Source organism: Chiloscyllium plagiosum, unplaced genomic scaffold (assembly GCF_037043375.1).
Source record: "Chiloscyllium plagiosum isolate Xiang-an unplaced genomic scaffold, Cpla_swu_hap1 HiC_scaffold_3, whole genome shotgun sequence".
Lineage (NCBI taxonomy): Eukaryota > Metazoa > Chordata > Chondrichthyes > Orectolobiformes > Hemiscylliidae > Chiloscyllium > Chiloscyllium plagiosum.
In genome coordinates this window covers 160,474,407-160,487,612 of record NW_028270141.1, presented here as the reverse complement: position 1 = coordinate 160,487,612, position 13,206 = coordinate 160,474,407, and the positions used below count along the sequence as shown (strand labels likewise).

The 13,206-nt window shown below is 46.6% G+C and overlaps 1 protein-coding gene across 4 annotated transcripts in view; it reads right to left on the bottom strand.

The window, feature by feature from the left end:
* The window catches only part of LOC122552344 (phosphofurin acidic cluster sorting protein 2), a 772,803-nt gene that overhangs the window by 591,069 nt on the left and 168,528 nt on the right, over positions 1–13,206 (bottom strand). The window lies entirely within an intron of this gene.

Genomic DNA, 13,206 nt, shown 5'->3' with positions numbered 1-13,206 from the left:
GATAAGCCCTCCAAGGTGTCCTCCCTGTTGTACAACAATGCCAGTTGTGTCACTGGTCTGGCTGCTGCTGCTTTTTCCCTGAGAGCCATTCACACCAACACTACACAAAACACCACAGTTACATGCTGGTCATGGTAACTGTGGCGAGGGGAATGGCCACAGGGCACTCCACTGCCTGCACATGTTTACTTGTTTTCCTAGTGCTCACCCAACTCTTCTCTATCTGTGTAGCCCTTATGGGTGGTGTTGCTGAACATGTTATTCATAACATTCTCAGCCTCCTAGACGCTCCAAGCATCCCGTGTGGCAAATCAGGAGCTGCGACTGAACACACATCCTACGTACGGAGTCACCATGGACATTGGAAGTGTTCCTGATTTCCCATAGCTTGCAAGAGGAGCATTCAAAGAGGCCAAGATCTCCTGCTATTGTGAACGTTATTGACTAAACCAACCTCTTAAACTACAGACAATAATCCAAAAACTGATCACGCAACCTTATCCACTTGACACCAGGATCAGGTCACTCACTCCTGCTCTCTATTCCTAACAGAATGAATCACTTTATCTTTCTCGTGATGTTACTCTCTCAGGCTACAAACCTGGTTCCTGAGCAGCCAAGCCAACATCCCTGTATGAGTCAGCACGTCCCTGGATTCAGCTCCACACCAGCACTGTTCACCCCCAGGTGCGCTCTCCTTCATTCTGTCGCTGCTTGGATTGATCTTTATTACACATTGAGCCACAATTAGGCCTAATTCACCCTAGTAAATTGGTTGCCAGTATAATTGCTTGCACATTCAGGGTTATCCAGCTAATAAAAACAAAATACTGTCGATGCTGGGAGTCTGAAATTATGGAAAAACTCAACAGGTCTGGCACCATGAGGAGAGAGAAACAGGGTTAATGTTCATGTTTGATTTCACTATTTTTCAGAAATCCCAAACCACACCCTTTCTCTTTCTTTCGATGCTGCTAGCCCTGCTGAGTTTCTCCAGCACTTTGTTTTTATTTCAGATTTCCAGGCTTTAAGTGATTAATTCACTGTCCGCCTCGAAGATGGTCTGTCCTTCTGTCTCACAGGATTTCTGTTCTTAAGAGGAGTCAAATTGCTCTTAACACCTGCTCAGTTTTCCAGCAATTTCTGTTTTTTTCCAGTAAATGTTGTTAATTGCTGAATTATATCTAATGTTAGAAACTGTGTTGTAGGTTTTGTAAGTGTGAGCTGATTGAGAATGGGAAGTACCTCGCTATTGCAAATCTCTGAAAGGATATCTATTGATATGATCTGCCAATTTTAGAAATGTATAGCCTACAGACTTGGCAACGCCCTGGCACTGAAATTCATAAACCATGTCACACATTTGTCTTTTTGGCTTAGCAACAGAATCCTGTCAGTGGTGGACAACACTCGTGTTGCTACTACATTGTAGCAGCGTAAAGCAGCTTGATTTGTCTGTTGCCCAAATAAGTGAGGCACATTTCCCTTTTAGGAGGCAGACTGCGCATGTTTCAGGATCAAGAGTGACCACCTTAGGGCATTCTATCTTTGGGCACAATGAGATCATTTCTTGCTTATATACTGCAAACTCAGAAGGCCCTAGGCAGTCATTCTTACAAAATATACAATCCAAAAACAAAAGTAGAAAGCCTGGTCCTCAGGGCTGTTCCGCCATCCATTCAACATTTGCTCTGCTGTGTGTGGAATTCCACATTCCTATTTACCCCTGCCTAACATGAATCCATCTCAAAACTTCCCTCACTCCCATAACTTCTGAAGCAGTGTTACAGAAGCACACAACTCTTTTAGAGAGAAAACAAAATTTGATCCTCAAAAGGTGAAAAGATCTAATTTTAAAACAGTGCCCCTTCTTCCTGGATTGACTTCTTTTCTAACACTAGCAAGATCAGTGGAATTCGCCACTAACAGGACTCTGCTGTCAAACAAAAGACACGTTCTCTCAGTCACATAAATGAGTAATGTAGAATATAAATTTCAGTGCTGGTGTGATGCCAAGTATGTAGGTTAGACATCCCAATGGCCAGCAGCTGGATTAAACAGCATGGCTCTTTGGTTGTCTACAGTGAACTAATTACTGACCAAAGGCCTAGATCAGAGTGGTGCTGTAAAAGCACAACAGGTCAGGCAGCATCCGAGGAGCAGGAAAATCGACGTTTTGGGCAAAAACCCTTCATCAGGAATGAAGGGCCTTTGCCTAATTACTGACCAAATCAAACTAGTCCAAGTTCCAAAGCCCAGAACAGTTTCTAATATTAGATGCCACCTGTAATTGGACATATTTGCTGGACAGTGCTAAATGTGTGAGAAATTATGCTGACAAACAATTTTGCATTCCAGTGTGGTGCACTGCATGTACTGGAAGCTCCATCGTTAATACACAGAGCCCTATACTTTGCTGATACATGCATGCATTGTACCTGTTCCAACTCAACAGAAGAGGTGACAACTATTCACTGGCTTATTTCTCAGGACCGTACCCTGACCAATTGAGTCAATCCACCTGGTAAAAGATTTGAACAAAGCCGAACAGTTACCTGTCAATCAATATTAATGGGGGCATTCTACATGGCAACACCTCTACCAATCAGATCACTTTACATCTAATTAGCACACTTCTCAATTATAAATGTTTCTTTCTCTTGAATTTGTAATCTTGCAAAATGTCCTGATGAGTGCAAGACATCTGGCTTCAACAAATTGTTTTTCACATTCGGAACTGGCAAATGACTACTTGTATCTCTTTATTTCAGCAGCAACATCACATCATGTCACACTGTCATTCTTCTAACAAGTGTAATGTGTATGTGCCCCAAACCATTTGGACTTCCCACAAGTAAGATTTCCTTTTTTGTCTGTTCAGACACGAACAAGATCTTCAAAAGGTTTATCAGGCAGTTAATTGGAGGCAGGATGTTTGCTAATCACCCATCATAACTACTCCTGGCAGTGAAATGAAAATTGCAACTCATTCCTGAGACGTCTGAGGATTGATGTACCATCAAGGACACAAAACAATGCATTCATACATTCACCAAGAGCCTATCCCCTTCTAGATTAGCAACAACCATGGATTAAGTGAGATTGGTTTACATATTACTGAGAAACCAAGGGAAAGGCCTTGTGTAATGGTTCTAGATAAACAATCAGCACAATAGCCTTCTTCAGTATCGTACTCATTTCCTGATTCTATAGAAAGTCACTAAGTTTGGAAAGAGAATCAGAGAAGATAAGGTGGACAGAGGGAAGAGGAGAACAAATTACTTTTGTGAAGATTTAATGAGCACTGGCAAAATCTGCACATTGACGTAACAATATCCAAAACGTTTAGAGATCCATCATCTGTTCTAAGAATAGCATTTAGCACCATGGGTTATGACCATTTTCACTGGAAAGAAAAATATCCGATGAAAAGCCTTTTTGCAATTTGTGAAACCATTTGGCAACACTTGGGAGGCTAAAAATGTGGCAAAAAAATTAAGGGTCACAGAAAATAACCGATAATTACTACAGCAAGGAAACTATTCCAAGCTACTATTTTGTGAGCATAAAATGTAAACAATTTCTGCTTTCTGAACTCTACAATCGTCCTAATATAAAAATTTCCCAAAGCTGCAATTACACAGTGGGCCTCATTAAGTAAATGCAATGAACTGCCCCTGTAGACCAAGCAGATAAAGAAAGCTCCAATTCCCAGCTGGATCTGGACAGACTTCTCATTGGCCTTCTGCCTAGAATTCTGTGCAGTTACCACCAAAAAGCAGTTTAAGCTTGAATGATACGAGTTAAACTAAGTTCAACCAAGTGTTTTTATCCTTGTAAATTTTAGAAATGTGGAAAGTTTATGATATAGATGGAGGCCATTTGCCCCATCTGGTCTACGCACGAAAGTGAGTCTCACTGCATCGTTCTTTCCAGCTTATTGGCCATAATCTTCTCAGTTACAGTACCTCAAGTACAGATATGATGAGGTTTTCTGCCAATTCAGGCAGAGTTCCAGATTTCAAACACCATGTGGATGAACTACATTTGCACCCACTCCCCTTGAATCCTTCTAGCAATTATTTAATAGAATCAGAGTCCTACAGCACGGAAACAGTCTGTTGCTGTGCTGTAGAGCATTCCACAGATTCACTGCCCTCTGAGAGAAGAAATTCATATAGGCCTACATCATAGAGGCAGGCCCTTCAGCCCAAATTGGTCCATGCTGACCCCATTTCTCTGCAGTTGGCTTATATTCTTCTAAACCTTTCCTGATGAAAGGCTCCGGCCTGAAACGTCGATTTTCCTACTCCTCGGATGCTGCCTGACCTGCTGTGCTTTTCCAGCACCACACTCTCAACCTACATCCTTCTAAACCTTTCCTACATGTATATTTGTCTAAATGCCTTTTAAATATTGTTAATGTACCCGCCTCAATCTCTTCCACTGGCAGCACATTCCATATACGCACCACCCTCTGTGCAGAAAAAGCTGCCCCTCAGATTCCTTTTATTCTTTCCCCTCTTACCCTAAACTGATGTCCTCTAGTCCTCAATTCCCCAACGCTGGGAAAAAGACTAAGGGCATTCACCCTATCCATGCCTCTCATAATCTTATACACTTCTATCAGATCCCACCTCAATCTCCTACGCACCAAAGAAAAAAGTCCTAGCTTGTCCAACCTCTCCCTGTAACTCAGACCATTAAGTCCTGGCAACATCCTTGTAAACGTTTTCTGCACTCTTTCCAGTTTAATAACATCCTTCCTGTAGCAAGGTGACCAAAACTGAACATGATACTCCAAGTGCGGCCTCACCAACACAAGTTCCCAACTTCTATACTCAGTGCCCTAACTGATGAAGGGCAGTGTGTGTCAAAAGCCTTCTTTATTGCCCTGTCTATGTGTGACTCCACTTACAGAGAACCATGCAGCTGAACTCTCAGCCATTCTGTTTAGGTCCTTCATAATTTTATATACCTCAATGAAATCTCTGCTCAGCCTTCTCTCTTCCAAAGAAGCTCAGCCTTAATACTGAAAATTAGAAAGCTGGAGCAGGAGTGTAGAGGTGCTGACAGTATTGTAATGTCACTGGATTAGTTATCCAGAAACCAAGGCAAATATTCTGGGTAAAATGAGGACTGCAGATGCTGGAGATCAGAACTGAAAAATGTGTTGCTGGAAAAGCGCAGCAGGTCAGGCAGCATCCAAGGAGCAGGAGAATCGACGTTTCGGGCATAAGCCCTTCTTCAGGAATGAGGAAGGTGTGCCAAGCAGGCTCCCCCCACCTTATCTCAGTCCCAACCCTCAGACTCAGCACCGCCTTCTTGACCTGCAATCTTCTTCCCGACCTCTCTGCCCCTACCCCCTCTCCGGCCTATCACCCTCACTTCCTTCCACCTATCGCATTCCCAATGCCCCTCCCCCAAGTCCCTCCTCCCTACCTTTTATCTTAGCCTGCTTGGCACACCTTCCTCATTCCTGAGGAAGGGTCATGCCCGAAACGTCGATTCTCCTGCTCCTTGGATGCTGCCTGACCTGCTGCGCTTTTCCAGCAACACATTTTTCAGCTCAAATATTCTGGGGACTTGGGTTTATATTCCACAACAACAGATAGAGAAATTTGAATTGAATAAAAGCCTAGAAAAAAAATTAACCTAATGGTGACCATGGGATTACTACCAATTGTTGTAAAGCCCCTTCAGGCATTAATGAACCAGGAGGAAATGTCAGATCTTACCCTGCCTGACCTACACGGGAATCCAGACCCACAGCTATGTACCTGACTCTTAATTGCCCTACTAGCAAGTGAAATCCACATCCCATGAACAAATATTTTTAAACATACAGCCTCCGCTTGCAAAATTTAGAACATATTTGTGAGCGGCACGGTGGCACAGTGGTTAGCACTGCTGCCTCACAGCGCCAGAGACCCGGGTTCAATTCCCACCTCAGGCGACTCTCTGTGTGGAGTTTGCACGTTCTCCCCGTGTCTGTGTGGGTTTCCTCCGGGTGCTCCGGTTTCCTCCCACAGTCCAAAGATGTGCAGGGTCAGGTGAATTGGCCATGCTAAATTGCCCGTAGTGTTAGATGAAGGGGTAAATGTAGGGGAATGGGTCTGTGTGGGTTACGCTTCGGCGGGTCGGTGTGGACTTGTTGGGCCGAAGGGCCTGTTTCCACACTGTAAGTAATCTAATCTAATCTAATATTAATTCAACATTAAATGTGATTTTCACTGAGACAACACATGCTAAATAATTTTGACTGTGGTAACAATTATAATAATCACCAGTTTAAAACTATAACAAGCAGAAGATATAGAATCAGAATTAGGCCATTGGGCATCACGGTGGCTCAGCGGTTAGCACTGCTGCCTCACAGTGCCAGGGACCCAGGTTCGATTCCAGCTTCGGGCAACTGTCTATGTGGAGTTTGCACGTTCTCCCGCGGTCTGTGCAGGTTTTCTCCGGGTGCTCCGTTTTCCTCCCACAATCCAAAGATGTGCAGGTCAGGTGAATTGGCCGTGCTAAATTGCCCATGGTTATCAGGGATGTGTAGGTTTGATGTATTCGTCACAGGAAATGTAGAAAAATAGGGGAATGGGTCTGGGTAGGATACTCTTTGGTGGGTCAGTGTGGACTTGCTCGGCCAAATGGCTTGTTTCCACACTCTAGGGATTCTGTGATCCAATCCATCAAGACTGCTCCACTGTTTGATCATGACTGCTACATTTCTCAACCCCATTCTGCTGTGTTCTCCCTGTAACATTGATCTCCTTACAATCAGGAATATATCGATCTCTGTCTTAAATACCCTCAAGTGACTTAGCCTCCACAGCCTTCTGCAGCAATGAGTTCCACAGCATCACCAGCCTCTGGCTGAGGAAATTCCTCCTCATCTCTGTCTAAATGGTCACTCTGAGGCTTCGCCTTGAATTCTCAGTTAGATGGGTAGTGTGGCTCACTTACACATATTGGGCCTTGTCCTTTGCAAACAAAAAGAACATGTCAACACATTGTATCTTTACAATTAAACAAAATCTTAGGGGACATCATTTCCTGTATTCCAATGATGATGTCTTGATCAATCACAATTAATTTGCCTGGTTTGAATTTAACCATAAACCTGGCCATTAACTGCTTGCTGGTACAATCTCGATGGCAATGTCTATTGTCAACCAATCAACTCCTTTTTGTGCAATAAAAATCATTGTTCTCTTTGAGACTTGCTATTCTTGCATTTCTTTCCAGATGGGTACAAGACAAAACTTCATCAGCATGTCTTTTTTCCATGGATACTCGAACTCTGTACCACCATGTCACTTGTAAGCCATTGACCTTTAACTTCACTTAAATTATTAAATGCATAGTTTGGCAGAAATCTGCAATACTCTTTGAGTCAGGACTGTATTGGTCCATGCATATTTCTATTTGAGGGCAATCTGTATAAAATAAAAACAAATCACAAATTTAACAACGTTCAGCAGAGATGGAAAACAGTCTGGAAAGTGGTGCGATAAAACATGACAAGCCTCCAATGTCTCTGTGCAAGATGGCTCTGCTTTTACAACCTAAAAGTGGGTAGTGTCTCATAAGAAAATTCATCTCTGGATGCTTCTGAATGATGGCACAACTTACCAGATCCAAAATGATACCTCCACTGAAGTGTAGAAAAAGCAACTTAATAACTCAGTAGGAAAGTGGTTGAAAAAGTGGAGCTTTTGAGTTATGAAGCTCTTCACCCAGAGCATGTGAGAAACAACATTACCAACTGAGACAGGACTGAATGAAGGAGACCTAATTATGAGAGGCTTAGCTAGGGTCGGTTGTGAGAATACTTTCTCCATGGCAAGAATGTCTAAGACCAGAGGGCATAAGTTTAAGGTGAAGGGTTGAGAAGTCCTTTAGAGATAATCTGATGAAAAGTTTTATTTTACCCAGAGGGTGGCAGAAATACAGATCCTGCTGCTTGAGCGGGTGGCGGAGGCAGGTACTCTCAGAACATTTAAGAAGCATCTGGACAAGCACTCAAAATGCCAGGGCATAATAGGCCAACAATGATGTGCAGGTAAATGAGATTAATGTCATTTGGTATTTGGTGGTTGACATAGACCTGGTTGGCTGAAGAGCCTGTTTCTATGCAGTATGATGCTATGGATCTATGAAACTCTAGTTGAAGAAAGATGACAGCGGAGTATGATGCTCCAGCTGGAGCTCGTCCGCTCCACCCACCCTTCCTCTCCTTTTCTTCTTTCTGCTGATGCTCTTTTTTCTTCTTCTCCTTTTTTTGCCCTTCTCTCCCAGCTTCAAACGGCAGCGCCCAGCCTTCAGCGACATCCAGTGAGGAGAATTGATCCATGGCCTCCAGTGAAAGATGATTTTCAGCCTCCAACAATTCCTGGCCTCCGGCGAGTGACTATCCCAGCATCTGGCGATGAACCCAGCCTCCGGCGAGTGACTATCCCGCCCGGCGAGTGACTATCCCAGCCTCTGACGATGTACACGGCCTCAGGCAAATGACTATCAAGCCTCTGGCGATGTACACGGCCTCAGGCGAGTGACTATCCCAGCCTCTGGCGATGTACACGGTCTCCGGCGAGTGACTATCCCAGCCTCTGGCGATGTACCCGGCCTCCGGTGAGTGACTATCCCAGCCTCTGGCGATGTACCCGGCCTCCGGCGAGTGACTATCCCAGCCTCTGGCCATGAACCCGGCCTCCGGCGAGTGACTATCCCAGCCTCTGGTGATGTCCCGGTCTCCGGCGAGTGACTATCCCAGCCTCTGGCCATGAACCCAGCCTCCGGTGAGTGACTATCCCAGCCTCTGGCGATGTACACGGTCTCCGGTGAGTGACTATCCCAGCCTCTGGCGATGTACCCGGCCTCCGGCGAGTGACTATCCCAGCCTCTGGCGATGTACCCGGCCTCCGGCGAGTGACTATCCCAGCATCTGGCCATGAACCCGGCCTCTGGCGAGTGACTATCCCAGCCTCTGGCCATGAACCCGGCCTCCGGCGAGTGACTATCCCAGCCTCTGGTGATGTCCCGGTCTCCGGCGAGTGACTATCCCAGCCTCTGGCGATGTACCCGGCCTCTGGCGAGTGACTATCCCAGCATCTGGCGATGTACACGGTCTCCGGCGAGTGACTATCCCAGCCTCTGGCGATGAACCCAGCCTCCGGCGAGTGACTATCCCAGCCTCTGGCGATGAACCCGGTCTCCGGCGAGTGACTATCCCAGCCTCTGGCGATGAACCCGGTCTCCGGCGAGTGACTATCCCAGCCTCTGGCGATGTACCCGGCCTCTGGCGAGTGACTATCCCTGCCTCTGGCGATGTACCCAGCCTCTGGCGAGTGACTATCCCAGCCTCTGGCGATGAACCCGGTCTCCGGTGAGTGACTATCCCAGCCTCTGGCGATGAACCCGGTCTCCGGCGAGTGACTATCCCAGCCTCTGGCGATGTACCCGGCCTCTGGCGAGTGACTATCCCTGCCTCTGGCGATGTACCCAGCCTCTGGCGAGTGACTATCCCAGCCTCTGGCGATGAACCCGGTCTCCGGTGAGTGACTATCCCAGCCTCTGGCGATGAACCCGGTCTCCGGCGAGTGACTATCCCAGCCTCTGGCGATGTACCCGGCCTCTGGCGAGTGACTATCCCAGCCTCTGGCGATGTACCCAGCCTCTGGCGAGTGACTATCCCAGCCTCTGGCGATGAACCCGGTCTCCGGCGAGTGACTATCCCAGCCTCTGGCGATGAACCCGGTCTCCGGCGAGTGACTATCCCAGCCTCTGGCGATGTACCCGGCCTCTGGCGAGTGACTATCCCAGCCTCTGGCGATGTACCCAGCCTCTGGCGAGTGACTATCCCAGCCTCTGGCGATGAACCCGGTCTCCGGTGAGTGACTATCCCAGCCTCTGGCGATGAACCCGGTCTCCGGCGAGTGACTATCCCAGCCTCTGGCGATGTACCCGGCCTCTGGCGAGTGACTATCCCTGCCTCTGGCGATGTACCCAGCCTCTGGCGAGTGACTATCCCAGCCTCTGGCGATGAACCCGGTCTCCGGTGAGTGACTATCCCAGCCTCTGGCGATGAACCCGGTCTCCGGCGAGTGACTATCCCAGCCTCTGGCGATGTACCCGGCCTCTGGCGAGTGACTATCCCAGCCTCTGGCGATGTACCCAGCCTCTGGCGAGTGACTATCCCAGCCTCTGGCGATGAACCCGGTCTCCGGTGAGTGACTATCCCAGCCTCTGGCGATGAACCCGGTCTCCGGCGAGTGACTATCCCAGCCTCTGGCGATGTACCCGGCCTCTGGCGAGTGACTATCCCTGCCTCTGGCGATGTACCCAGCCTCTGGCGAGTGACTATCCCAGCCTCTGGCGATGTACCCAGCCTCTGGCGAGTGACTATCCCAGCCTCTGGCGATGTACCCGGCCTCTGGCGAGTGACTATCCCAGCCTCTGGCGATGTACCCAGCCTCTGGCGAGTGACTATCCCAGCCTCTGGCGATGTACCCAGCCTCTGGCGAGTGACTATCCCAGCCTCTAGCGATGAACCCGGTCTCCGACGAGTGACTATCCCAGCCTCTGGCGATGAACCCGGTCTCCGGTGAGTGACTATCCCAGCCTCTAGCGATGAACCCGGTCTCCGACGAGTGACTATCCCAGCCTCTGGCGATGAACCCGGTCTCCGGCGAGTGACCATCCCAGCCTCTGGCGAGTGACTATCCCAGCCTCTAGCGATGAACCCGGTCTCCGACGACACACACATATAACTCTATGGGGTGAATTTACATTTGCAGATTTGTATTTGCAGATACATTCTATTTAGTGTAAAAAGCACACAATCTGTAGGCAGTCACTCCATGTGACATTTTATCAATTCCTACTTTGGAAACATAAGCAGTCTTACTCAAGGTTGGAATACAGACAGACTCTAACCTCACACCTTTAATACATTTTCTGAGGTGAGATGTCACCTTTTTTTCATAAAACCTCAAGTTACCTCGGGAATGTTACTTGAAAGACGTTCTGGAATTTACACAGCAATGAAACGAAACCTGCATCCCTATTTTAAGTCATTAAAGACTTAACCACAATCTAGGTTTGTTCAATACACCGCATCAGTTGTATGACACTTTGATCTTTTGCTATAAATTCTGTGTCTTATGATCGTGCCCCACCAGCTACCCGACAAAGGAGCAGCGCTCTGAAAGCTAGTACTTCCAAATAAACCTGTTGGACTACAACCTGATGTTGTGTGATTTTTAACTTTGTACACTCCAATCCCAAACTGGCACCTCCACATCATCCTTGCATTAAGATAAATATACTTCTGACTACCGGTCCTGCTATATTCAGTAACCTCACCCTGACTGTTCTTCCTCTTAGTCTTTTTGGCCTTGGTCTCTGACTCCTTCTCAGCTATTTCACTTGCTGACCTACTGCTCTGGTTTCCTGCACCCCCTGCCATGCTAGTTTAAACCTTCCCAAGTGGCAAGCACCTTCTTGTGCAGGTCGCATTACCCTGGAAGACATTTCAATAATCAACATACCTATATATTAAAATACAGATGGAGAGTGTGAAGATAAAATCCAATACCAGGGTCCTGTGCTTGAACAAGGGGGACTACAATAGAATGAGGGAGGACCTGGCTAGAGTAGACTGCAAACAAAGATTTTATGGTGGGACAGTTAATGAGCAGTAGAGGACTTTCAAAGAAATTTTGCAAAGTGCTCAGCAAAACTATATCCAGTGAAAAGGAAGAACTGTAAGAAGAGGGGTAATCTGCCACGGGTGTCTCAGGAAATAATGGAGGCTATCAAATTGAAAGAGAAGACATACAAAGTGGCCAAAAACAGCATGAAATAGAAGATAGGGCAAACTTTAAAGGTCAACAGAAAGTCACAAAAAGAGCTATAAAGAAGAGTAAGATAGAACATGTGAAAAAAACTAGCACAGAATATAAAGACAAATAGCAAAAGTTTCTATAAATATATAAAAAGAAAAAAATGGCTAAAGTAATCATTTAGAGGATGGGAAGGGGCATTTAGTTATGGGATATGATGAAATGGCCAAGGCAGTGAACAGGTATTTTGTATCGGTCTTCACAGTGGAGGACATGAATAACATGCCAGTAATTGACAAAGAGATGAAGGTAGGTGAGGAACTGGAAACAATCATTATCATAGAAGAGGTAGTATTGGATAAACTCATGGAGCTAAGAATAGATAGGTCTCCTGGCCCTGATGGAATGTATCCCAGGGTACTAAAAGAGATGGCGGGAGAAATAGCAAGTGCACTGGTGGTAAGTTTCTAAAGAAGGGCTTATGCCCGAAACGTCGATTCTCCTGTTCCCTGGATGCTGCCTGGCCTGCTGCGCTTTTCCAGCAACACATTTTCAGCTCTGATCTCTAGCATCTGCAGCCCTCACTTTCTCCTGAAAGGCCAGATGGCCTACTCCTGCTCCTAGTTCTTATGTTCTTATATCTGAAGTTCTCCCTCTTACATCAGCTGTTTAGCCACGTATTTAGCTGTAATACCTTCATATTCCTAGTCTCCCTGGCACATAGCACAGGAAGTAATCTTGAAATTACAGCTCTTGATTTCCTACTTTTCAACTCCCTGTACTCCCATTGCAAGACTTTGTCACTCTTCGTGCCTACGCCATTCGTACTAATGTGGACCACAACTTTTGCCTGATTACCCTCCCTTTTGAGAATGTCCCATGCCCACTTAGAGATATCATTGATCCTAGCACACAGAAGAAACACACCATCCTGGAGCCTCTCTAGCAGACATGGAAACACCCAGTCTGTGCCCCTGACTATAGACTGTCTCCTTACTACTACTATTCTATAGATTGACTGTCCCTGCTGTATCACTGAGCCAGCTGTGGTGCCACTGCTCTAGCTGCTGCTATCACCATCTCCTAATCAGCAATCCCCCGCTCCCAACAGTATCCAAAACAATAGACCTGTCTGTTTGCCCCTTCTCGCTGTCACCCATCTGTCTGCCTGAACCTCGGGTGACCACATCTCTAAAATTCCTGTATATGATGCTTTCAGCCTCCAACATGCTTCTAAGTGAGTTCAAGTGCCACTCCCATTGATCCACGTGGTCTGACAGGAGCTGCAATTGCACACACTTTCTGCTGATGTAGTTGTCAGGGATATTCAAACTGTCTCTGATTTCCCACATTGCATTGG